General features: G+C 43.6%; 1 protein-coding gene across 3 annotated transcripts in view; it reads left to right on the top strand.

Annotated features, from left to right (window-relative positions):
• GPR68 (G protein-coupled receptor 68) overlaps positions 1-27542 on the top strand; it is a 38029-nt gene that overhangs the window by 2016 nt on the left and 8471 nt on the right. For 2 of the 3 annotated variants that reach the window (XR_014585279.1, XM_083838866.1), the window contains exons 3-8: positions 2261-2368; positions 10231-10336; positions 10642-11294; positions 12094-12210; positions 13298-13387; positions 20410-20529. The gene's annotated coding sequence lies outside the window, so the exon portion shown is untranslated. Of the gene's footprint in view, positions 1-516; positions 2495-9680; positions 10337-10641; positions 11295-12093; positions 12211-13297; positions 13388-20409; positions 20530-27542 lie in introns of all 3 variants that reach the window. The other variant, XM_083838865.1, reaches the window with a different exon arrangement.

The following is a 27542-nucleotide window of genomic DNA, read 5'->3' as shown; positions in this document are numbered from 1 at the left end:
TAAAGAGTACTTTATTTAGAAAAATGACATACCACTGTAAGCCATGAGGTTAGAAATCATTTCTGATCATCCAGATGTTTGGGGGCATATTAAAAGTTCAGCCAAAGGTGAATGACTTGACAGGGCATGGAAGAAATGTTGCAGAAATTGTTGGTTCCTGTGAAATAACCTATAACCTGGATGCTAATCTCTTGTCCCCTTCACAACCATTTAACAAAACCTTGTAGTGTAAAAGCCTGAACGCAGCTGCAATGAAAGCATTTGAATTGTGGTTTTGAATTTTTAGATGAAAAATTTTTTAAAAATGTAAGTTTCATGAAAAAAATTGCCTCTCTTCCCATCAGAGTTGTGGGATATCAGGTCCTGCCTGGCAGCACTGGAGATGCTCAAGGCGGAAAACTTGGGAACATTACATTACTACAAATCACCAATGCCAGGCAGAATTAACCTAGCCTAACAATGCAATGTGAAATAGTTCCGTTTCTAAAAATAACAGATTAATTTCTCATTATGAAGGGTTGCTACACTGGAGGAATAGACTGTGCTATGAAGATCCATCTTTAACGCTGGTATTAGGGGCTGTCATGAGAACTAAGAGAGAATGGCATCAGCTGGAAAATGGTGAGAAAAATTACTATGATTTAAGAAAGTGTTGGCAGGCAGGAGTTTAAGGTGACCAGGAGAAGTTCTGGAAAAGTAAATGACCTTTTTCCAGTCAAAAGGATTTTTCCAAATGTAAAGGGAACAGTAGACAGCAGAGAGCTGCTATTTAAAAGGTTATTGAATGGGAGAGCCTTTAGAAGGCTAATGTGGGCCCTAAAGACAGTGAACTATGAGCTGATGAAGTGTGACACAAAGCTGAGGTTAGTGCAGATTTAGAAGATAGTGAAGAATCCTGTTAAGGAATAATATGGCTAAGTGGGGAATGGTGGCTGGGTATCTGTGCGTACCCCTGCTCAGTCAGTGGAAGGAAGAGTTTATTGACGTCTCATCTTCTCATCTCATCTTTGTTCTTTCCTTTTCTCTCTTTTTCTCTCTTTTTTTTTTCTTTTTTTTTTTGGTTGGGGGAGGGAATAGATTTCTGCTGAGAACGGGAGAATGAGAACGTGGTTATTCCACAGAAGCTAGGAACTTAAAACATGTCCAAAACAAAATACCAAATGCTATGGAAACTAATGTCAGCTCACTGTATTATTCCCAGATGTGGTTCTGATGATCAGCTCTAGTTAAAATACTTGCATATTTTTATTGAAAGATTAGAAGTGAGGATTATGTGGCTCTGATGCTGAGGTTATGCCAAAGTATGTAGTGTGTGTGTTCTTACATACCAGAATGAGAAAGAGTAAGCGTTGGCATTAGCCTGTGAAAAGCGTGTATTGCACAAAGGGATATCCTGTGGTAATCTGAAAGAAAAAGGAAAGTAAAGCTATTAGTGGAACTCATTGCTGCAGGCTATTGTGGAATCAAACAGATCAGTCTAATATCATGATGCTTTAATGCTTTTGATTTATGGTATGAAATAGTTTATGGGAGAACTAAACATCCTCTGCTTTAAAAAAATAAAAAAATAAATTTAAGAATAAAAATAACAACAAAAAACATTAGGTGACTTCTAAGAGGCTCCCCTTATTCTGCAACATCAGACACTGGCTATTTTCAGAGCCAGGATGGAGCTGGGCTACCTCACGGGGAACAGTGGGCACCTCTCCCTGTGAAAAGCCCAGAAATTTGCAAATCAAGGATCACCTTACCCACTTTGTTCAGTAGTTGGTATGCTCTAGAAGTGTAAGACAGATTAGTGGCAAGAAGAGCATAGTGTGTGTTTGGGAACACACTGCTAAGGAAGAGCATGAGAGTTGAAGAAGGATATTCCAGATGGGGAAGCACAGCTCCCTGAAGGACTGCTGAGGAGTCTCGAGAGACTTGCATTGGAGGGATGAGGGAGTTTTCCACAAGAAATAGGAAAGTTTGTCTGGGAAGACTGAAGTGAGCATTTTGTAGTGCTTCTAGCCTGATTGTTTTACCATTCTGCAGAGAGTTTTAAAGGTTATGGGATGTGAAAGGCTATGTTTCCTTGCTGCTTTAAATATCTCCAGCCAAAATTATCCCCTTCTTCTTAAACCCATGAAAAATGCTTCCTTGCAAATTTGAAAGAGGCTTTTTTTTTTTTTTTTAACTCTAGTTATCCAAAGCCTGAAATTTGCTTGTGTGTGTGCTGAGAGCCCATAAAATACCTAATCCATAGATGCATGTGTTTCAGAGCCACTGGTTGCCCAGGGACATTCAGCTGCAGCACCTCAACCTTCTACAGAGACAGAAAACTTCCCATCAGTTTGAGAGTGTTCCTGTAGGACCCTTCTGGCTGTCTGTGAGTGAAAGTAGAAGAAACACTGAGAATCAGGGAAATGACTGTGACGAGAAAATCTTGAGAACTTTCTTTTTAGAACTGAAATTTTATCTGAAGAAGGATTGCTTGCTCAAAGCAGTGCAAAAGGCAAGTGGAGAAATAGGCAGGCACAAGCCACGTGGGATAGCCCATGTGTTGGCTTAGTTGGTATTTAACTAAAATTAAGATAAGGTTGGTAACCTTCAATTTCCTCGGTTGCTTGAATCCATTCATAGCCTTTTTGTCCATAAGTAAATGAGGCAAGAGGGCAGAATGCTTTAGAGAGCTGTATTATCAGCATTGTGTACGGGAAGAACTGTACAGCTTAGGTGCTCCATTTGCATTAGGCTTTCCAGCTCTCTACTGAAGTTGTTGTTCCACTGTGCAGACTAGTTTTAGATAATTCTGGGCAAAACAGCATTAAATCAGTATCCGATGAAGGCACTGGTATGTACGCCGCAGAGTGCAGCCTCGGTACCTTCATTGACAAGGATCTCTGCAGTTCCTACTTTTTCTTGCTTATGTTTCCTCATAGTATTTACTTGCACCTGGATAGCAGGGGCTTAAAGGAAGTGGGAAATGTCTGTCTGATGGGGAACATTATTTTTTTAATGGTTTTGCGTGCCCTTAAAACTACTTCTGCCAACAACAACCACATGAGTGCTAGCAGGAAACTCTTTGCATGAAATGTGCAAACAAAGGAGCCCTCTTGCTAGATTCTGTCCTGCAGCTCAGACAGCGCAACCAGCTACTGCAAGCTGGCCAAGCCCGTCTTATCTACAACAACTTTACTTCCTTCATGGCTTTTCTTCTCCAACACTAGAGACCTTTCTGTTCTTCAACCAGCATTATCTTTAACTATTTCCTAACCCTTAATTCACTTTTTGTAACCTGTCTTCTTACAGGTCTAGCTTCAGCTTTTCTCTTCGTTGCTAAAGGTGTTAGTCATCTGTCAGCCAGCTTTCACCTTTTTGCCACCTTTTCTTGCTGTTGTCTTTCTGTATTTCTCCACCCTCGCCAGACTTTCTTAGGCAGTCACATTCTCAAGACCTGAAGGCGATATTTATTCCTGATCCTACCTCAGTTCCTGTTCTCAGTGCTTTCTGATGCCTTCTTAGCTATTTCTCTGTCAACTGCTGTCTCGAACATTGCCCACTCTGTACTGCTTCATTCTTTTTTTGCCCAAATACTCCAGTGACATCAATTCAAGGGGCCTTTCTTCCTTCACATCCCGCTCTAGCATGCACTGCACTCACAGCCTTCTCGTCATATCTGTTCCCAACATCCTCCTGTAGCTCACTTTTATTGCTCTTTTTTGTCCTGTGTTTGTGACAATAGCCAAGTCTCGAGGCAGGAAATACACTATGTGCTGTAAACCACGGTGGGTATTTGTAGTTCAGAAGATGCATGTTTGCATGAAGTCTGGGGCCAAGTTCTTTTTGCAACTTGTTTACAAATTTCAAAATTTGCTTATTTTTAGTTATCTAGAGATGTCTTTCAAAAGTTTCTTTGTCAAGATGACTATAGAATTCTACTATCTGTAGCAGGATTTCAATGTAAAATCTTACAACAGTTTTTGAGCTAGTCTGGTAGACATTTTAGGGTCAGCAGTTGTCTTTGATGTTTAAAATTCTATGAGAATTTGTTAGCTCTTAAAAAAAAAAACAACTAATGGGATGATAAATGCATTTAAGAAGGTCCATATCACTTTTTGCCTATTGAGGCAATATTGTTTCTATTTAGTCTTAAGTATTTTAACGATATGATTTTCCACATAATTTTCATTGTTTTAGAATTTCCTTCCTTGCTTATTTTGGCTTCTTTAATTGAAAAAAAGCTTTGAATTCCTGAAGCTCAGTCCTATTATCCACACGCAGCTCCCATGAACAAGGAGTCTTTTCCTTGTTTATTTAACCAGCCATATCAATGGGAACAGAGCCCCATTTGGAAGATCCTGAATTCCCTTCAGTCTCCCACCCTGTCCTATACAAGGAGCCCCTGTGAACACGTGCTTGTTCTCTTGTTATATAATCTGGCAAGTAAATCATAGTGGATACTAACAGGACTTTATTTGGATCAAATTTCACCCACTTAGTTTTGTAACCAAAATCAAGAGAAATGTTGCTCACTGTGTTTAGAAGATTTAACCTGTTAGAGGCTGGAAGAAGACAGAATACTCTCAAGCAAATCTAAAACTGAATATGAGATGAAAAGCAAAAAATAAGCTAATTAGTGACCCCGGTCTGTTGTTTTTAGTGTTATCTCTTTGTAGCAATGTTTTTTCAGAGAGGGAAAAGCCAGTATCTGGAGTACTGTGTGCATTCATACTTTGACTGCCTACTGTAGTTACTGAAGACCAAGGACTTTTTCTGCCCTTGAAGTATTGGTTCAAGAACATTCAGGCCCTGTATTCCCCACGGCATTGAGGCGTGGGCAGATGGGCCACCTTATGACCACAGTTCTCCTCAAGCTAAAAATCCCAGATCTGTGCTAATAGGAGGAAGAGCAGCAGCACAGTTCAAGTCCATGTGGCTCTCCATCTTGAACAACTCCTCTTACTTGCTACCAACTTTCTTTTCCATATCTGAATGAACGTTCACACGTGCGTTTGAGGTGGGATGAGCTGGTTACTCCAGTATATCCACAATCATCCACTGGGTCCCTCACAAAGTCAGTAATTGCAAGGTCACACATCAAAGCCAGTGTGTCTTTAATAGCATAAGAGCTGGAGAAAGGATGAATTCAGCCTCTCTACAGATAGGAAGAATAAATGCTCCAGCTTGGACTCTGGAGCAGCTGTGATGTCTATAAATGATTTCACTACCTGTCTCCTAGATTTTGATAAAACTTTTTATTTGTTCTGATAGTCTTTACATAGAAACTCCTGCGTTCTTAGTTTTCTTTGTGTTTATGCCTTTGTGGTGTTCACTGCTGTGAACAGGAACAGGCAGAACTCTCTGGATGCCAATGTTGAGTTTCATGTCACCTCATTCTTACAGTCATAGAATGATTTAAATTAGAGAAGACCTGTAAGATCATCAAGTCCAACCATTAACCTAGTACTGCCAAGTCTACCAAGCCCCACATCTACACATCTTTTAAATACCTCCAGGGATGGTGACTCAACCACTTCCCTGGGCAGCCTGTTCCAATGCCTCACAACGCTTTCAATGTAGAATTTTTTCCTAATATCCAACCTAAGCCTCCCCGGTACAACTTGAGACCATTTCCTCTTGTCCTATCACTTGTTGCTTGGGAAAAGAAACTGACCTCCGCCCTGCTAAAATCTCCTTTGAGGCAGTTGTAGAGAGTGATAAGGTCGCCCCTGAGCCTCCTTTTCTCTAGGCTAAACAACCCCAGCTCCCTCAGCCACTCATCATAAGACTTGTTCTCTAGACCCCTCACCAGCTTCGTTGCCCTTCTCTGGACTTGCTCGAGCACCTCGATGTCCTTCTTGTAGCGAGGGGCCCAAAACTGCACACAGTACTCGAGGTGCGGCCTCACCAGAGCTGCGTACAGGGGGACAATCACCTCCCTGGTCCTGCTGGCCATGATATTTCTGATACAAGCAGGATGCTGTTGGCCTTCTTGGCCACCTGAGCACACTGCTGGCTCATTCAGCCAGCTATCAACCAATACCCCCACGTCCCTTTCTGCTGGGCAGCTTTCCAGCCACTCTTCCTGCAGCCTGTAGCGTTGCATGAGGTTGTTGTGCCCCAAGTGCAGGACCCAGCAGCTGGCCTTGCAGAACCTCATACAGTGTGTCTCAACCCATCAGTCCAGCCTATCCAGATCCCTCTGCAGAGCCTCCTACCCTTGAGCAGACCAACACTGCTGCCCAACTTGGTGTCATCTGTGGACTTACTGAGGGTGCAATTAATCCCTTGTCCAGATCACTGATAGAGAGATATTAAAGAGAACTGGGCCCAGTACTGAGCCCTGGGATACACCACTTGTGACCGGCCTCCAACTGGATTTAACTCCTTTCACAACAACCCTTTGGGCCTCACCACCCAGCCATTTTTTCACTCAGCAAATCATACACCCATCCAAGCCATGAGCAGCCAGCTTCTTCAGGAGAACACTGGGAAACAGTGTCAAAAACTTTACTAAAGTCTAGGTAGAGCACATCCACAGCCTTTCCTTCATCCACTAGGCAGGTCACCTTGTCATAGAAAGAGATAAGGTTCATCAAGCAGGACCTACCACTTGTAAATCCACGCTGGGATCCACGCTGGGCCTGATCACCTAGTTGCCTATTACGTGCTGTGTGATGGTACTCAGGATGATCTGCTTCATAACCTTTCCCTGTCACTGAAGTCAGACTGACAGGCCTGTAGTTTTCCAAGTCCTCTGTCTGGCCCTGTTTGTAGATGGGCATCACATTTGTTAGCCACCAGTCAGCTGGGACCTTCCTGGATAGGCAGGACTGCTGATAAATAACAAAGTGGCTTGGCGAGCACTTCTGCCAGCTCCCTCAGTACCCTTGTGTGGATCCCATCTGGCCCCATAGATTTGTGTACGTCTAAGTGGTGTAGCAGGTCACCAACCATTTCCTCTTGGATTATGAGGGCTTCATTCTGCTCCCTGTCCCTATCTACCGGGGGACTGGGTACCCAACGAACAACTGGTCTTGCAGCTAAAGACTGAGGCAAAGAAGGCAGAAAGTACCTCAGCCTTTTCCTCTTTCTTCATCACCTTGTCTCCCCTCATATCCAATAAAGGACAGAGATTCTCCTCAATCCTCTTTTTGTTGTTAATGTATTTATAGAAGCATTTTTTATTTTTTTTAATGGCAGTAGCCAGATAAAGCTCTATCTGGGCTTTGGCCCTTCTAATTTTCCCTCTTCACAGCCTCATGACACCTTCATACTCCTCTTGAGTGGCCTGCTCCTTCTTCCAAAGGTCATAAACCCTCTTATTCCTGAGTTTCTTCTGAGTTCTCTGTTCAGCCAGGCTGTTTCCTTCCCCACTGGCTTATCTTTTGGCACGTGGGGCAGCCTGCTCCTGCGGCTTCAAGATTTCCTTCTAGAAGAGTGCCCAGCCTTCCTGGACTCCCTTGTTCTTCAGGACTGCCTCCCAAGGGACTCCACCAACCCATCTCCTACACAGGACCAAGTCTGCCCTCCAGAAGTCCAAGGTGGCAGTTCTGCTAACCCCACTCCTTACTTTTACAAGAATCAAAACCTATTATTTCATGATCACTGTGCCCGAGGTGGCCTCCAGCCTCCACATCACCCACGAGTCCTTCTCTGTTCTCAAGCAAAAGGTCCGGCAGGGCACCGTCCATTGTTGGCTCACCCACCAGCTGTGTCAGGAAGTTACCTTCTACACACTCCAGAAACCTCAGACTGTTTCCTCTCTGCTGTGTTGTATTTCCAGCAGGCATCTGGTAAGTTGAAGTCCCCTACAAGAACGAGGGCTAGCAATTGTGAGACTTGTCCCAGCTGCTTACTGAATATTTCATCTGCCCACAGACTTCCAAAAGGAAGCTAGGGGATCCCTTGAAGCCAGATGTTGAGAGGGAGGAGAGCAGGTCCTACCCGACGGACAGCTGCTGGCACAGTGGCAAGGGGAGAGATCTGAGGCCCCTTTAGGAGCTAGAAGAAGGGCCTAAATGATGGAGCTTATTTGGTGTTTGTGAGATGTGTGCTGGGCTATGGCATTTTCCACTGGGAACTCTTGGAGCTGAGATCACCACGTGGGGCACATTCTGGGGATAGATGGTTGCATCCTCCCCAAGCAGCTGGAGTGCACACCACGGGGCTGTGCATCTGCCCTGCAGGAATTTTCAAAGTGAAAACTGAGACCTGTAGGAAAAGTTAAAAATAACGTGTGATGCAGTAAAGAATGGGGCAAGAAGAGAAACAAAAGAAAATAGAAGGAGGACAGATAAAGTGAAACGTGTGGGCTGCAGCTAAATATGCAGTGTTGTTCCCACTTGCGCAGGCGGCTGACGCGCAGCTCTGCCTTGTGTAGCCACCCCTCAGCAGCTCAGAGCTGGGCCTGCAAAGGCTCCAGGGACAGTTCCAGGACAGAAAGAAGAGCAGTAGCAAGTCCTTGTTTCTCAGCTACGCAAAATGGATTGGCACTGTGAGAGAGGGATGGATTTAGCAAAATGGTACCTGTGGATTAGCACTCTGAGAGGGGGAAAGGCCTCCTCTATTTTCCCTCCTATTGTCATAGAAATGGGTGCTTGAGAGGATTTAAATCAAACTTGCAGTGGAATGTTGGCCCTTGAAGGCAAAGCACAGGTGAGGTAACTGGGATAAAATGGAGCCGGCTCTGTCAGAAGGGGCCTCCACCGGCACACACTCAGAGAAGGATGCTGGTGGCTGGAAACAAGACCAGGGTGAGTCAGAAGAGGTCTGGAAAACCTGGCCTGTGAAGAATGGGGTTGTTTAGTCTATGAAAGAAAAGTCTAAGAGCATGATTAATCCTTAGACATCTAAATAAGTAACATAGAGAAAGGTAGGAATAGCTTGTTTTTCGTGTCCATTCACAGAAGAACACTAAATGCATGAGAAACATGGAAGATTAAGATTTTGATATCAGTGCAAGCCTTTTAAGAGTAAGCCCAGACAGGCAAATAAGACATTTCCAGAGGAGAGGCAGAGTGTTCCTCAGTGGTAATTTACGAGAACAAGCTAAAGCTAAAGAGAAGCTAAAATAGAACAGTTCTGTTGGAAGGGACCTACAGAGATCATCTGGTCCATCTGCCTGACCGCTTCAGGGCTAACCAAGAGCTAAAGCAGACGAGGGCATTTTCCAAATGCCTCTGGCATGGGGCACCAACCACCTCTCTAGGAAGCCTCTTCCAGCGTTTGGCCACCCTCACGGTAACGAAATCCCACTGCCCCGGCCCAGGTGCGGCACCCGGCATTTTGCTTGGCGGAGCTTCATGCTGCTGGTGGTTGCCCAGCACTCCAACAGACCCCTCTGCAAGGCCTCTAGTGACGGTCCACTTTTTCCTCTGTTCATGCCTCAGAGATAGAAGTGGTCTCACTGACCTTCTCGATGCGTTTTTTATGATATCTCTGACATTTATTGTACGTTGTAGCTCCATTATTTTTGAAGCCTGCTGCCTCTGGTTGTAACACATACGCAAGCCAAGAGTTATTCAATTCAGTGGACTTATTTAATCATCAGAAACATTAAAATTATTTGATCAAAGCAAGCAAAAAGCAAAAATTGCCACTTGCACCAAATACTAGCGATTTGTCAGCTTTAATAGCTGCTGTATAATTTATAGAGATAAAAGGCTACAGGAACAGTCATTTCTTTTCATTTTTAGAGTTTTAAATAGATCCCAAAGTGCAGTTGCTGTGTGTGTGTGCTGGAGCCTGTGTTCTGCCTCCCAGGAAGTAACAGAGAAGGAGATGACCAGAGACACCAAACCCCTTAACTTCAGCAATCTGTTTTACACCATCTACATGCTGAGAGAAGCAAAACATAATGGCTGGATGAAAGAAAAGCAAACCAAGATTTTTCTGGAGTTTATTTTGCTCTAATTTTAGGAAAAGGAGGTTTGCTGCCCCACTTGCAAGGCCTGATTACCAGGTGAGCTGATCAAGTGTTGCCTTTTAAGCTCACTGTAACGGACATGTATTGTGTCTGGTGGCCAAGGCTCTGCTGTCTGGATGTTCTGTGCACCTGTATGTATCAAACATCCGTCTAACATATCTTTGAAAACGTTTGCACTTCTGTGTGACTGAGAACGGCATCCCAGGTGGGAACTAGAAAAGAGATGCCGCCGACAGTGACGCCAATGGTGTCTCTGCTTTCCAAGGCACCCAAAGGGGGTAATCCCTGTCTAGGGGTCTTTTCAAGACTTGTTTTTCCAGACTTGCAGCCTGGAGCCTGCAGGAGGTGGAAGTGATTTACCTACAGCCACCATCAAGACCTGGATGCTCAACAAGCGATCTCTGCCCCAGCAGGCTCTGAGGAGAGGCAAGTAGTCCGGTATAACACCCTCTTGCTTCTTTGCTGAAGAGTAGCACGCCCATTGCTAAGGAAGTAACTGCACTTCATTTTCTTAATATCATCCATTATAAGTCCTTTAAGACTAATAAAAGAGCTGCAATATCTAAGGGTATGTAAGTGTGCATTAGAAGGCACTAAAACAAAAGTTTTGCTTTGCTTCCTGAAAGGTCCCAATCTGTATGATTTTCTTAAGTCTAAATGCAGGTGGGGGAGAGCTCTGAAAGTGCCGATGAATTTGATACTAAGTCTTTGTGTTCTTTAACACTGCACAGGTGATCAGTCTCTGGCCGTGTTCCCAGGGGCCCGTGCGTGGCCCGTTCAGCCCGGTATGCTGTCTGCATCTCTGCCATCCTCCAAGCTGCAGAGCGAGCCTGCAAAGGACTGTTCGGTGCTTTTTGCAGCCTTTTCAGGTCATGTTCAAGAACTTTGTAATTTTTCTGCTGTATCCCTCCTCAAAAACTCTCGGAGGCCCCTTAACCCTGCAGATAATTTTAGCTCTCTGCTCTGGCAGAGGCCCTGGCAGAGGAAGGTTTCTGCCATCTGGTAGCCTGTCATACCTGAAGGGCCCTTTGCCTGTGTTTGGAACAAGGAGTTATTTTTGATGCTGGCTCTGACGTTAGCCATGGGTACTCCTGGAATATTTCCAAGTCTTGTAATTGCCATTGTATCCTTGTTTTTTCCTCTTTTTTTTTTAAAGTTTCCCTGCTTACGTTCTTCTGTGCTTTCCACCAGGATAGAAACAGAGAACCCATTTTCTTGTTTTGGACTACCCAACACGAGACTCCTGTTTCCTGCCTTCTGGTCCCTGGCCACCCCTGGGGCACTGTCGCCCCCACGCAGCGAGCAGTCAGAACTCATCAGGTGCTGTCCTGAGCACACGGAGTCACCAGTGTCCTTACAGCAGCACAGGAGAGCGCTGCATCAGGTGAGTTACGCATCAGTTCATGGCCTGATCTGGGAAAAAGCTTTTTGTTTCCAGCCTCAGTGATGTAATTCCTTATCTGTTTTTATAGTAGTGCCTTTCAGCGTGAGTGATGGACAGGTTAATACACAGTCTGAGGGGCAGCTTTCTCTGCTGCAGGAATAAGAGCAGCAGTGCAAGTCAGCAGCACGCCAGCTTCTGCATCTGCTGCAGTCTTCCTCATTGACCTTGGACAAACCATATAGTTTGTTTATGCCCCAGTCTCTTGCTGTGCAACAGGAAGGAAAAGCACCCTCCCAGACCTTGCTCTTGCACATTCAGAGCAGCAGCTCCCTTGTGCAGAGTTCAGCTTGGGCTGTGTTTGGACGTAACGAAGGTCTGATCTCAGTGAGAACTAGGAACAACTTACTGTAAATAAAACTAATAACAGCGCTGATGCTCTGTATACTTTGTAACGCTCTGTGTACTCTGTGAGAGTACACAGCCTGCACAAGGCAGCATCTGTGTGTGTTCAGATAAGTTGCACGCAGCAGCCGTTTTGCACCAGCTGCCGTGGTTGCAGCGCGGTGTGTCTGCCGGTTGTGCCGGCGGTGGTAGGTAGGGGCGTGAGCAGCTCCGTGTGCGTTCCCATCTCTGTGTTCAGTGTCTGCTTCTGGCACTGTCATCTCTTTCATTTATGAATGAGTGGGTGCGGGAGGAGAGGGCTGGGCTGGCTGACTCGACTCCTTTGCAGTTGTACTATAAAGAGCACAGGAGCTGGAACATAATCTCCTCCTCCTTCCCTGCACTGTTTCACCGACAGCCTCGCTCACAGCTGGAGGAAGACAGCCTCGCCAGCAGCCTGAGCAGAAGCTGGGAGAAGGGAAGTCTTGTGCTCTTTGCTCTGCAGGAAAACCATCTTTGTATAAACTGCTCAGAGGTGAGTTTCATTTTTTACCTATTCATTCTTAAAAGCAAACAAATTTTCCATCATTGCTTATATAATGTTACGACTCCTGGAAAGGTGGCAGAACAGTTTTTTGGCTAGGTTGTTAAAAGTGAAGCAAAGCAAAACAAAGGAGGGATTCCAAGGACTCAACCAAAGCAACGTGTCCAAAAATTCACAACTTCAAAATGAATTTCCTTGGCAGGTTCCCACTAGTGGAAAACTTTGAATAGAAGCTCTTCCAAAAAAACTTTCTGGAGTTCCAATTAGGTGCAAGGAGAGCCAAATGTTGAAGTTGTATTGATGAGAGGGAATTGTTAAGATAAACTAAGAATCTGTGTCGTGTTTGCAGCAGGGAACAAGAGCAATAGCCAGTAGATAAATTTCAGTAGTCATTTTCAGAGCAGTTAGTAGGAGCATATATGTTGACTAGATACAAACTTTTTAAAATAATTAGTAAGGTATTTAAATACTTCATTTCCTCTGAAGACATAGCCCAAAAGTTAGGAATAACTGCAGAAAACTGCTAAACCTTGGTGTGTAGGTACTCTGTGTACAGCCATATAGATTTGTCTTTGTCTCTCAAAAGTTTGCCATTAATATATTTTCCAAACAGTACGACACTTATCTTGCTGCTGTTCAGAACCTGACTAGAGAAACTTTAAACGTGAAGGTTTGTGTAGTGAAACGAAATCCATTCTATCAGAAATTAATCTGCCTTTTGTTTTTTTAATAGGATTAAAAACATTCATTAGGTAGGTTGCCTGTGTTACTTATGTGTTTTTCTGGTTCTTGGCAGTCTTTGAAAAGCAAGTAAGAAAGTAAATCACTGAGAGATCCACTTCCAAGTGGGTTGGGGATGGGGAGTTGAGAAATGGAAAATTTAGAAGAATTTTCAGCCTTGTACTGCGCTTTTCTGTTCAGAACATGTGCAGATATCTAGTAAAAATTTAAGGAAATTTAAGTGAGACAAGGAAAAATGGCTACACACAAGCTCATAAGATGTGACACCGTCACTGTGAGCGTTTCAGGACATTCTGAGCAGTCTGTTAATCAGCTCCTGCTGTGACTTTTTCCACAGTAACACCCTGTGTTCACATTGCCTCCAGAAGAGTATGACATTTGACCACTTCTTCTTTCAAGTTTGCTTTAATCAAGAAGTTGCTAAGAAGTAAGTCAATCCTCCGTGCATGTAATGCCCTCTCCTCTGTTCCTTTTCTGAGCAAACCAAAAATTTACTGTCCTCAGCGCTATCCTTCCTGCCTCCCCATCTTATTGCTCGTATTTTGTTGTTCCCCATATCTCGCTGCTTCTATGCATGCAATTGTAAGCTCCCAGTTACATGAGCGAAGAGGCAGAAGGTAGCTCTTTCCAGCTGAGCTTATGTTTGGTGCTGTAAAGCTGCATGTAATTCCAATGATAAAATAGGAGAGAAATCCCCAAAGTTTTAGGAATCTTTTTAGGGTCTGGGGAGTGCACCATGAGAAGGTGTTGGTTTTACAGAATCAGACCAATATTGTTGTTCTGTGATAGTGGGGCACAGCTGCGAGGTGATAATGTCTACATCACAGCATTGTGATTTGAATATCACAGTTTTAAATTAAGAAAGAAGTGATGGTTCCAATATTTCATAAAAAAAACCACACTCATCTCACTTGGCATCTGTTGTGGGATTTATTTAACTCACTTTGTGGCTGGCAGAGAAAAAATGACTCCCTTACTTCTGGGACCTGAGGACTATAAAGAACCTGAGACAGCAGGAAAAGAGGGAAGAGAGATGGCGGGGAAAGGGGAGAGAAGTGAGAAGGATGCATCCCAGCTGAGCTAGATGTCATCACACTAGATGCCAGCTAACATTGTGAGCCCAGAGCATGGCTCAGCTGATGGACAGATAGATGGTCAGATGGACTGGAAACTTCTTATCTGGGGTTGAGCGCAGTTAGAGGGGACAAGTGTTCAGAGGTGTACATATTAACCTACATCTGCCTCTCCTAAGCAGCCCTGTGGTTGCTGTCGCTCAGATGAACCAGGAGATATGTAACTGCGAGTTTTGCTGGCATCCTGTTTGAACAGCTCACGGAGATGAAAAGTTTTTCCTTGCTAGATATTTTAGATCTGACCTGAGGGCACACTCACATTTCGCTGGGGCTTTATTGCTGCTGCATGTTCTTGTGTCAGGGCAGTGATAACTGAACAAAAAGTTATTTCGGGCTCACGAGGGCATTTACACAACTTTTCTAATTATTTTTAAATGAAGAACTGTGGAAATAGAACATGGCGGCCTTGTGATGCTGATTACCTTACAATTAGCTGGATGTTTCCTCTGAGAGATTTGCTTTTCCTATAAAGCTTATTTTGAGTGGCTTTTAACAGTTGTTATGAATTATTCTGCCAGCTGAAGCATTTGCAGAGCTGCTGTCCCTGACAGCTGATGGTACTTGATTTTGAAAAGACGCAGAACAGCTTTAATGTTTAGGAGAAACTGGCCAATAATTTTAAGTGAAGGTATTAGTAATAATCAGCAGCCAGGAACAACATTGCACGTTATGCTCTGAGGGATGGTTGCATCCTCTGTAATTCCTTTGTCTCCACTAAAAACCGTGCTCTGAACTCTGTTAATCTACTGGGTAGCAAAAGCAGAACTTTTTTGCCACTTCATCTGGAAGCCACAGCTAGTATGCCTGAAAAAGAAAAAAGACTGAATATTACGCTTGGAATGCTCTGTTAGAGAGAGGTTGAGTGATGGGCTCACCTGAGGGATACAGAACTCCGTTCCTCCCTGTAGAGCGCTCCCGCCAGAAGTTGTTTCTGTGGCAACAAATCCATCTGCAGCCGGGTTGTCTTGGGGTTTGATCTGGGGATGCTTATGCACAGATCTGTCACTGTGCCAGAAGCAAATAGAAATTCTGGTCTATAGGTAACGGAGAGGGCACTCTGCTGCTGCTACTGGCGCTCCACAAGAGACGTCCTCCTGACAGTCTCCACTTAAAAATTGCTACAGACAGCTTTTGCTGCAGGATGAGCTTAACCTCTCATTCCTGAACATCGTTGCTTCGTCCTGCAAGCTTTCAAACTTCCTTTCTCTCAAATTGTTTGCTCTTGGCTGACAGTAAAGACACACGAGCTTTGAGGAGTGAGAGATCAAGAATGAACGTATTACAACAGCAAATGCAATCAGACTATCAAACTTCAGTCACTTTAATGACACCTGAATAAAATGCCAAATAATTTTATTTTCCTTCTGTGAAAGGAAGAAGAAATTTTACTCTGATGGCTAATGATTTAGTGTCTGTGCACATATCTAATTAGAGTGTGTATCTATTTTATGCTCTACATTTAAGAAGGAATTAGACACAGCTTTCAATGTAGGAATTATTTGTTAAACTAGTTAGAGGCTTAAACTAAGGTGCCTTAACTTATTGTGACATAACATTATTACTTGGAATTTGAATTTGTGTCCAAATTTCAGAGATAATCTTACACCTCCACACCAGAGCAAAACTTGCATTTCTGACTAGCGTTAGAATCCCACCTCTCCTGCACCAGCTTGTCCATCTTCTACCCAACAACTCATCAGAATTCCCCTATGAAAATAACTGATTCTTTCTCTTCTCTAGTTAAGTGAATGTTGGGACATGTGAATGGTTTACAGTAAGCTTGTTACCTTTGCCATAGGTTGCTTCTCTGACACTATAAAATAAACTTTATACCTTTCTAGAAAATAAGCTTTTTCCATTTCTGTGAGGTCATGGTTCCTCGACTACTTTCTCAATTCTTGTGTTGAATCTCTTTTACCCAGATTTATACCATTATCGTGGGCAGGTTGTTTCATTAAAAGAAGATTAGAGAAGGGTAGTCACTTTTCAAGCGTATGGATGGTTGAGTTTGTGACTCCAGAGGGATGCTGTGACTTGCCTCCCAAGGAGAGAGGTGGCAAAAATGACAGGGGCTCTGGCAAGGGGAGGCAGGTAGTCGTGGCTCATGCGGATGATGGTGTCATCCGAAGGTGTGATGGATAGCGGCTGGAAACATTTAGGCTCTTCAGCAGAATGATGAAGTACAAGAACTCAACAGCAGGGTGCTGAGGAAGGCTTCTTACACCCTCTGCGAGGGCAGGCAGGGGTACAGAGGTATGGCTGGGAAAATGGAGGAGAGAATAAGGGCTCATGTACATCAGGAAAGGAGGACGCTCAGAAGTGAAGGAATAGAATAGAAAGCCAGGTTTTGTTTAAGTTGTAATGACAGTTAAGGTACTAGCACTTAAAATCATTTGAGTAACAAAATATTTTTTTTACATGAAAAATAAGAGAATTGAGGAAATGAAAATTCAGGAAATGAAAATAAAAGGAAGCCTGCAGATACAGATGCTGGCAGATGCTGTTTAGAATGATATTTCCACTGGGGACTGGGTCGCTGGAGTCCTGTATCTTCCAGTTAAAAAGAAAAGAAAAAAGTGAAAAGAACTGAAATTTTCAGTGGTCATCTAGGGAGTGAGAGCAAAGAGGGAAAGAGTACAGAGGAAAACCTTGTCCAAGGCACAAAATCATGAGAAGTCTGAGAAATAACGTTGCAGAACAAGCTTTAGATGTGGATATTGACTTAGATCTTCTGGAAACTTGGCTAATTTCCAAGACGGAAACTGCACAAAAGGGGGAAGCTTAATTAAAGGCAGCAAAAAGGGATAGCTAGAAGAGTTAAATTTCTGCAGGCTAGATGGGGACTATCTGAAGACACACACACATGCATGCCCCCTCCCCAGAAAAATACAGAACGGGCTGAACTGAGGGGACTCAGCTGAGGCTGAAAGGACACAAGCTTGGCTAAACAGCACTGCATGGAAGGGTGGATGGTGTGCTAGGCTCGAAGAACAGGATTTAGAACAGAAAGGTTTGAAACACACACAATGGGATCAGCGTAAGCCAAAAACACAAACCCTGTACATGGTGACAGTGCACGCGATGCTAGGTGCTGGCACTGAATGGGTTTATTTCCTGTCGTGAATTTTGTCTCTGTGTTCAAAGTGAAGCCAAACAGAGGAATACAAATGAAGTTAAAGAAAAATGAGGGGAGGAAGTGTAAAATCTCTAAATACTATAAACAGCTTTTTACTTTTCCATGTCTTAAAACTTTTGCTGTACAAAATGAATCATATATGAAGATAATAGCATTTAAAAGAGAGATGACGGCTTTATTGAATGTATCAGTATTTGCTGGGGTGTGCAACAGTGAAAACATTGACCGGAGGTCTGTTCAATCTCTTTAGACACAGCAGAGCTTCAACCACATTTCGGTTACACCTGGCACGTCAAATTTTTCTCCCAGCCAGACTTTGCTGTTTGTCAGATGTGATCAGTCAAACGTTGATTATTGCTTGTCCGAGTTGCTGCTCGTCAGCAACGCTGCTCAGTCGGCTCTACCCAGTGAGCTATCAGTGAGGGAGGGGAAGCAGTTGTTCAGAATGTTTAGTTGCTCTAAGTGGGATTAGCTTTCCTAATTACTTTCTGTTAATGAGATGGTTCTGTTCGGAGGGCATGTTGTTCTGATATTTAGGTTTAATTACACTGTCTGGAGGCAGTGGTATTATAAAAGATGTAAGCAGAAGGAGAATTTGGTCCCTCCTTCGGTCTCTAACTTGTTAGCTTCTGAACAAGATTTCCCTCATAGCCAGTGGGTGATGCTGGGGAGGCTCAACAGCAGGGGCTGCCTTGGGTGTGCCCTTGCTTCAAGTGCCTGTGGGTACGGAGAGCAAGCTGCTGTCAGTGCACACGTCAGCTACATCTGTGCTGTGCCTTAAGTGTCTGGGCCAAGGCGGGGGCTAACACCTGACGTGCTCTGCCCAGCCGTGTGTGAGCACCGACCGGCACAGGGGGCTGCCAGGGGGCTGCCAGGGGGCTGCGGCCCACGCTCAGCCCGCTCAGAAATCTGCGGGGCCCTGTGTGTGGGGCCACAGCTCCCTTGGCAGCGTTGCTCTGAGGGGCACGGGCCCTGTGGCGGTGCCGAAGAGCAGGGGGCACGCTGGCAGCCCGAGGAAGGTAGCTTTGTTTGAAATGTGGTACGGATATGACCTAAATCTTCAGTCGCTAAGTTCTTGGCAAGACGTCTGGCATTGGCCGGGGGAGTGCGGTGCTGGTATCGGAGCAGGCTGCAGCTTCAGTAAAGAGTCAGACAGTCTGGGAAAATGAATCAGAAGAGTGAGGCGATTTGCTCCGAGACTGTAGATGGTGAAATGAATCAGAGCCCATTTACTTCAGGAGGGAGAAGTTCCTACTTCTCAGTCTCAAGCCTACCACACAGTTGTTCCAGTCCTTGTTCCTTACTGGTATTTTTGCTTGTTGATCATGGCTTGTGTGGCTTCTAATCCATAAAACCTACTTAGGCTTGGCTCTTCTTCCCAGCTCGCTTTAAATGAGGATTGGCACACAGATTTGGGATTATGAGCGGTTCTATTGTCTGCGGTTGTTCACTACCTGTTTGCCCACTTGTGAGGCAGAGACAGGGCGGCGTTTTGTCGTCTGTATTGAGGAGGTTTGTGGGAGGGAGAGGCTGAGGTGGCTGAGGTTTTAGCTGGGGGAAAGGAAGATTTGGAGTTGTTCTCTGAGGAACAGAGAGATTTAAGATTTACGCAGAAAGTGGCGTAATGTGGAGTTTTCTTCCACCCACTGTCCTGCACATCCAGGCAGCCTCAGGAAGATGTATCCTGAGAGCAGGAGCTAGCGCAGTGGTGAAATCCTGGAGGGTCACGTCATCCACCTGGCTGATCTTTAACAGCAGGAAGGAGGGGGCAGATGAGGGTCATTTTCAAAAGCTATGAGCCAACTGCTTGAGACAACTGTGGCATGACTAATTCCTGTTATGTGATTCATCTCCCTGCTATTAGTTGGATTGCTTGCCTGAAAATACGCATAGTGTGAACTTATTATTACCATAAATAGGGATTTTCCAAAGTGAAGTTTCTTTTCAGCACTTTCCTATGCTCAGTCAGTTGTTTGGACCTTACATTTGGTAAAACAGCCCCAAACCTAGGTAAAGAACATAAAGCACTTTGAGATGTGGGACAATGTGTGTATATTGTCCCCTCTGCCTTCCTTACCCCCTAACGTCAAGTTGTCCTTCATATGGGCAGGCCTCATCTAAGAAGTCCTAAGGTGTCAAAATGTGCAATGAAATGCTACAGCGGCAGAATGGGGATTTTTTAAAATTATTTTTTGTACATGTAAAGTCATGTAGATTTCACTTCCATATAGCTTTAATTTCTAAGGGAAAAATTCCCAAATCCAAAACATTAAAAAAAAAAAGAAAAGAAAAGAAAAGAAAATAACTTATTTCAAAACATTTTTTTCTGGTGGAAATGGTTTTACTCCATGTCAGATTTATACAGTTTGTATTCATGCTATTGCGTGTCACCAGAAGGGTCTGTTGTGCCACGTCACCTGGCAAACAGTAATAAAGAAGAGCAAAGGGGAGGGTATTGAGAGCTCTCCAAACATTTCTTTGCCTTCAAGGGGCATCAGCTGGACCATCCTCGAGATGTTTGCTAAACTTTAAGACAGCTCTACATCCCACACACCATCTACCCCGGTGCTCCACTTACCTTTGCTAGTGGAAACTTTTTTTGTGGTGTTTAACCCTATCTCTTGTTCAGGCTTACACAGAGAGCACGCTTCCTTTTTTGCAACAGTCTTTATCATGTCTGAAGGTTTTTGCTGTGTTTGCCCTCATCATGGTCTTCTTTAGACTAAACAAGCCTGCAGATCATGAAGCTCTGTAAGAAATAGCTGAATCAGCGTGGACCACAAACCTAAATGTTCTACATTCAACCCACTTTATAAGTCAAACTTTCAGTTAAGCAGGAAACCACCTAGAAAGGCAGCAGCTGAGCGCTTTTGGGTGGCTCTAAGAGAGCTAAGGTACCATGGACCAGTAACTCAGTATTACACAGTACCCCGGAGTCTATACTGGGAGAGGTCATGGGGGGGAACTTGTTGAAACACAAAATTTACCTTCCCGGAAAATGTCAGTATTTCAGAAAAAAAAAATCCTGAATATCCCAGCAGGTTATCATCCTAGGCTAACCTTTGTCCTTTTAATTAGAACACCAAGTCGTCTTCTTAACTGATGTGCAAACTGCGGTATATGAGATATGTATTGCATCTGATATAAGAAGTCCTTAATAAGGCATATTGTATTTTACAGCAGAACACTGGCAAGGATGAGGGGGTTGCAATGATCACATACTGAACTGGAGTCAACAATATGCTTCTGGGTAAAACCAACACAAAGGAAACATATCGCATTGGGAAGCCTCAGCAGGCTGTGAGTACTACCTCTCCATCCTGTGCACCACTGTAAGGCACTTGTAAGATTAAACTACATTACCATGATGGGAAATGAGCATTGGAACTAAATTTAGAGGTCGTGAAAGTATATTAATTAATTCATTTCTAATATACATTGACTATCTTCATTGGCTTCTAGCTGCCTTGCATCAGTCAGCCCACACTGCTTACATTTAGCTGCATAGATCAATATTTTCAGCTGTTGGTGGCCAGGGAAAAATTCTGTAGAACAGTTAATGACATACCTGATACTCTGTAAGCCACCAAACGAAGCCATTAAAATGTTCTCTACTGGAAGACTGTGAAGCTTGAGATAGAGGAGGATGGGGCTAACTGCTGGAGAAGCAAGGAGTGAACATTTGCATTTGCTAATGTGCTGCAATATTTTAGCATGCCCACTTGGAACTATAGTGTTTAGACCATTGTATTGGAATATTATTTAAAAAAAAAATCATACACAACACATCTAATGTCCAATCTAGTGCTTTCAACAAGCATTAGCTTACTAGGAGAAAAAGAAAGATTCTTTTCTTGAGTAGCAACGTGAAACTGCTACTCAAATTAGCATTATCAATTCCTAGTGACATGTATGGGCACGAAACCCTGAACTACACCACCACTGTGGTTCAGATGGCATCCGAAGTTTTAGTGATGAAATATTTAATGTAAGTAGCTTACTTCAGACTTTGGAGAAATTTGATGATAAACAGAAATTAAGAAGTTGAGGCAAATTCCCAAGATATCAAAGTTTGAGCAAATGGATTTACCCAATGCTGTGAATAATTGCATGTCTGTGCTAGGGAAAATTGGGCAGTGGTGACTAATTAGTCTTTTGTTTATGTGGGTTCTGAAAAAATGTTGCTGGCTTCCTTCTTTGACAATAGGCTTATAAATGGAGTCATACAGTAATGACAAAAGTAAAGTGATTTGTAATTATTGGAATACTTCTATGGTTTCCTCCCACTGAAACAAACACACAGAGGAATAATTGTTGTATGCAGAGATTCATGTTAGACGGCTCCCCTCACAAGTTAACAAATATGGAATGGGTTGTGTGGAGACCTAAAATAAGTTTAGAAGGGAATTCAGTTTGAGAAATTGAGGTTGGGTTGGGGTTTTTTTCGTGCCTTTTTTTTTCCCTCCCCAATTTACGTAAGATGGTTTCAGAGGGTTAAAAAGATACATCCTTTTTTACTGTATGCCCCTGGTAAGACTCTCTTGCAAATAGGACATACAGAGTTTGTGCGTCTATTGAAAAAAGCAGACTGAAACAAATCAGGAATGAAAGTACAGCAGAGAATCTCTGAGGTAGCCTGTCTGCTTTACAGATGACAAAGCCAGCAGAAAACAGAAGTAAAACTCTTTGCAACCAGCTGCTCTTCACATAGAAGTTTGACAAAAACAGTATTTCTGTGCGCTTTCTGTGATAGTGACTTATACTTCACACTCCTAGGGACCATGAACTCTGGTATCTATTTTCAAGCGTTATGTTTGATTCCAGATTCAGTGAGAAAAGTTTAGAAACTGACCCAATTAAAATATATGTATATGGTCAGCAGAGAAATTAACTGTATACCCTGAAAAGACACATTGATGCTGCATGTAAAACTAGCTGCGCTAAAAGAAAGTGAGCAGCACAACTGAGTGCACTGGGGTCAGCAATTAGAAATCTCCAGTCTCTAGACTAATCTCTAGGTCTCTGATGCAACCTAGTTTTTATCCCACTTGCACATTTAAATCAGGCTATGATCTTTAATGAAAAAATCGTAATTTCTACTGGACTTCTGTCTTAATACAAGCCATACCAACTCTATCTGACCTCAACAAAACCAGTGCCCTGCTGAGGTGCTTGGGCCAAACCTGAGCACCTTTCTTGTAGAAACTGAATGCAGTCGACCTGCATTGCCTTGGTTTTCTTCCAGGCCTGCCAGCACCCTCTTTCTTTGATCTGCCCAGACCACGGGTCACAGCACTGCAGCTTTGCTGTTTCGGGTCCCTGAGCTAACAGTGCTAACGTGCACACATCCCCATGGCTTTCCAGTGTGCCCTTACGAGTAGCTGTGTAATAACTTGCCTTATCCCAGGTGTTCAGCAAGGATAAAATACCTTATTCACTAGAATTGTTTCCACCTTTAATAAATGTCCTGTAGCCCACTGGTTTATCTCTTGGAGTCATTGGTATGACATTTGGGTGCTTCACAAACACTAACCAGTTACCTGCAGGAAATGCCTGTCTGTAAGGCAATATAACTTTGAATTTGTGGAGATAGAGATGGGGATTATATAGTTTGGTAGCCCAAAATACTTGGACTTTTTCTAATTTGTCTGTGTATTTCTTAGAGTGCAAAAGGTTCCACAGACTTTATCAGTGGTGAGTGGAGAGGGCACCTGGCTTCATGCCCTGTAAGTACTGCATCCCACTGTAATTCTTTTCTTCTGAGCAGTAACAGAGTGACTGTAAGTGCATTGTTAGCCATCCTGCTGCATAACCAGATATTCCCCATTGAATACTGACAGTCAGATTTTTTCTTTCCAAGCGTGGTAATTTTGCATTTGTCCTCAGTGGATTTAATTTTGTTTTCAGACCAAGATCATTTTAAATCTTGACTGTTACGTACTCCTTCCCAACTCAGTATCATGTTCTGATTTAATAAGTGTGTTTTCTATCCCACTATTAACAGGATAGAAATTATGAAATTATGAATTGATGTCATATGAATAGATAAAAATAATAATTAGCATCCTGAAAAGGGCAAATTGTTGCTCCCAACTCAATCCACCATTCCAGATCCATAGTGACTACAGGTGACTGCTTTTTGACTGCGGTTGCACACATCAGGCAGTACGTATAATGCCTTTGCAGTTTCCCAGGTGTTACTGAAAATGCACATTGGGATGTGTCAAAAGTCTTTATGAAATCAAGATGCTCTACATATGTTGCTTCCTCTCCAGCTATGCAGACACATACTTCATCAAAGAAGGAAATTAGATTGGTCCCACACTACTGTTTCTTGTTGAATCCATGCGTCTGTTTCTTATTGCAGCAGCATCTCTAAAGCAGCGCTGCTGTCCTTGCTGCCCGTCTCTTCCCCCTCATCCTCCCTGGCTTTCTCCAGCCCTGAAATACAGCTGCTAACTCTTCTCTCTGACGTCCTGCTTTTCCTCCATACATCTCTAGCCCTGGTGTATGGGACTCTGTGTGAGAAAGGAATTATGATATCATGAGAGTTACAGCTGTTGAGAAGGGGGCTGTCAGGGCTGAAACCAGGCTGAAGAGGCTATGAGGACAGGGGTGGCACTGAGCTGAGGAAGGTCGTTTCTGGGAGCTGGGGTACTGACACGTCTGGGATGACATTTGGGTATGAGGCTGCGTGAGGCAAGGCTGATAGTTGCAGGGAATGGGAAGCAATACGTTCATGAATTAATCAGTGGAGATGAGACCAGCTTCCACTACTGTCCTTCATCCGTTCCAACTCTGATTTCCACTCCCTGGAGCAGCAACATGAGCTGCAGCCTGATAAGGCTGCATGACGCAGAGAAAAGAGCACCCATCCATGCCTGAGCCGGCCCTCTGACAGCAGGCAGGTAGGGCTGAGGTCAGAGCTTCTCCCATCTCCCCAAGGAAGGGTGTGAGGTGCGTGCAGCTGCCAACACCAGCCCACACTCCGCTCCTGAAGTACGGCAGGACTCGCTTGGGGTGAGTCTGAGCAGCTGTGAGTCACTGCTGTAAATACCCATGTATGTGTACCGATTGTCTGACAGCTTGTTCTGGTTGAAGCTGAGCTGGCTGGTGTACGATTCTCCAAACACTCTTTTCACAAGACAGGCAATATGTCTGTTTTACCCCAATCTGCCGTAAGTTCTGAAACATCATCAGTAGTAATTCACAAATTGCTCTAGCTGATTCTCTCAGACTGCACAGAGACTTTAAAATATCTGTTGGCCTTTGCTTATCTACTTCGTCTGTGCCTCTCTCCTGTTGTTAAAAAAAATAATTGTGAGATACTGGGTCGCAATTTTGCTTCTGAAGATTGGAATAAAAAATAACAGCAAATATTGCAGCCACGTTTAAATCTATAATTTCTGCTTCTGCCTCATGTACTTGTCTTTCCTTTCCCTTCCTTTTCTTGGGGAAGTAAGAAACGGGATATTCCAATAAGAATTGGATACTCTAGCCAATAAAGAAAAGAAACATCCTTATTGCCTTTTTTGGCTCTTTCCACTTGTGACCTTTTTACTTCATCATTCCTCTGGTTTAATCCAGGCATTGTTGTGCCATTTCCTCATAGTCAGCCTTAGTCATGCACCCCAATTTCCACTTTATTCTACATTTTTTCAGGGGGATTTTGTCTAACAGTATTAGCTTTCTCAAGTAGCTAGGAACCTGAGTCTTCAGAAAGAAAGGTGGTAACAAAGGAACGGTTGTTCCTTCTTTCCTCTCTCTTAGCCAGAGCATCGCCCCAGCGAGATGATTGAGCGTGTGGAGGAGGCAAGAAGGGGCAGAAACCATCTCTTAAAATAGTAATAAAAGCACGGTTATCTTCTGTGGAAGGAATGCTCAGCAACCAGGTGCCATTTTCCCTTTCTCAGATCCTGCCTTTCCTATTGCAGCTCTCACAGCCGCCCCACCTCGCGCCGCTAACCCTCTCTCAGGTTTGGGCCTGCCAGTCTCTGCCCAATTTACATTGCTCCACCGCTCCCTGGTCTCTGCTGCTACTCATTGCTTCCAAGCCCCTTCCTCTGACCTTGTTCTTCCAGGCTTTGTGAACCAGTGTTGCACCAAGCTGACAAACCCTCGAGCCTTGGGAGAAGTTTAGTGTGGGGGTTTAAAGGCTAGTGTTTATGTAGGTAATGATCTGAACCAAATCCAAAACTGAAACAATCTCAGATTTTTGGTTCCAAGATGTGCAGCATGGTCCAAGTCCTGCTATGAACGCCAAGTGACTCAGGTCTGTTTGTGATGTATGACAGGTGGAGGGACAGATTAAACAGCAAGAGATCAACTGCCATGTAAAAGCACACAGCCACATTATCCTCCCTGCTCACGGAAACAAGTGCTTTGTGGATGAGACAAGCTGTGAGCACAACTTTTGCAAATGTGTACCAGGAAGTCCTTTGGCTAAAAATGTGTAGATCTAATCACAGACAGATTTCTTATGAGGAATCTTGTAGCAATCATTGAAACTGGAAAGAAAAAAAAAAAAGGAAAAGAAAAAAACCAACAGCCAGGCTCCATCCTATTACTCAGAGCTGAAGAGGCTATTGTCAGTGGTTCTGGGTTAGTTCCTTTGTCATCACCAGCAGACAGCACTGAAGATGTGAGCTGCTCTGCAGTTCACAGTGCAGGGTGGGAATCGTGCTTTTGTCAGCAGCTAGGGTACGAAGAGGGTTGGAAAAAAAAAGAACCTGCTGTTGAATTGTCAGTGAGTGATGAAAGTTGGCTTATTTAAACAAGAAAAAGACAGGCTCTCCAAAGCCCAGAGATCCTTGGCTTTATTTTTCATCCAAGAACAAGAGGAGTGTTTGGAGCTCATCTACGTGTTTTCTTGCCAAGACTGGGGCTTAGGTAGGTAACACTGAAAAGACATGGGCATATGAGAGAGAGAGAGAGAAATCTTGCCTGGAAATGTCTGCGGACTCGTGATACTGGAGGTGTTACATAAACTAAGCTCTAAAAAACCCACACAGCTGCACTATTTCCATATTAAAGCTGTCTAAATGGAATGCCTGTGTGTTCCCATCCATAGCTGCTTTCAGCTTTATGATTATCTGCACCCCAGATGTTTTTCTTACAGCAACTTTTTCATTTTTCTCCTCCTACTATCTAGGCTGGCTTAGTAAGTAATGAGGGAGCTATTTGTCTTTTCTTTCCTGTCCCCTGCCTCACCTTTCCTTCAGTTTCCGATTTGCCAGGGAGCTTGTAAGTTACTGTGCATTATATTCCTAATGACAGAGTGGTCTTTAAAGGCTGTTCTTCCGCAACATCTGTTGGACACCCTCATTGCAATGTTTTGATACCAGTCTTGATGAAAAAGCGTGCGGTTTCATTCCTGGCCGGTGCAGAGCTATGTTAATGTACTTGGTTTGTGGGGAAAGAAGGACAAAGGTAAACTACCTTTATATTTCTCATTTGGCTACTGAAACTGTCACTGGTGAGGCACGAGGTGGTCAGAGGGCCCTGAGGTGTCTCAGAGCCCCCACACCGAGGACGTTGAAACAAAGGAGGAGTTTTCCAAGCTCGCTTCATCCACAGACCAGAAGAGCAGCATAAAGCAGCTATTGTGCCAAAGAGAATCTGGACCTTTGCAACAGCCAGCCCTCTCTTCCTGGCCCCAAAACAGCGCACGCCAGCACTTCCTCCAGGAGCAGGAAACATTACTGTAATCAGAAGTGTGTATTATATTAGAACAATATCGTATCAATAAGACTTTCTCTGTGTCTTTCACATTCTGCATTCTGGCCAGACTTTTAAGCTAAGCAGATATGAATTTTACAATCATGTTCTTCATGACATAATTTAATAAAAACAGTTTGAGTTCTTAGAGGAAAAGAAGCATTTTCAAAAAAACAGTGCAACTGTGGAGGACATCTGTTTTTTCTCAGATCTTCTCATACTGTGACCCATATTGGCCTACTGGGTAACACTGAAAAAACAGAGAGCTCTTGAACTATGAACATATAAAGACAGTTCTGACTCTTGAAAGGTATCGACAACCTTCAAAATACTTTCTACGGTCTTTTAAATTATTAATTTGGTCTTACCAGCAGCAGCTGGGCACTGACTGGATGCTTTTATTTGTTAGGTTAGATGCTGGATCCCAGATTTTTAGGCATTTTAGGCTGTAACTGGTTATGACAATCATTCTGTGCAGACAAACTCTTACCTGTAAAAGTCACCAAATTATTATAAAGAAATTATACCAAATAAAAACTCAAATACAATTGTGCTTGGAATGGAGAAGGTGAGGTGGATAGTTAGGCTGTCAAACC

This window comes from Anser anser (assembly GCF_964211835.1).
Source record: "Anser anser genome assembly, chromosome: 5".
NCBI lineage: Eukaryota > Metazoa > Chordata > Aves > Anseriformes > Anatidae > Anser > Anser anser.
This window is presented reverse-complemented; position numbering and strand designations above follow the sequence as displayed.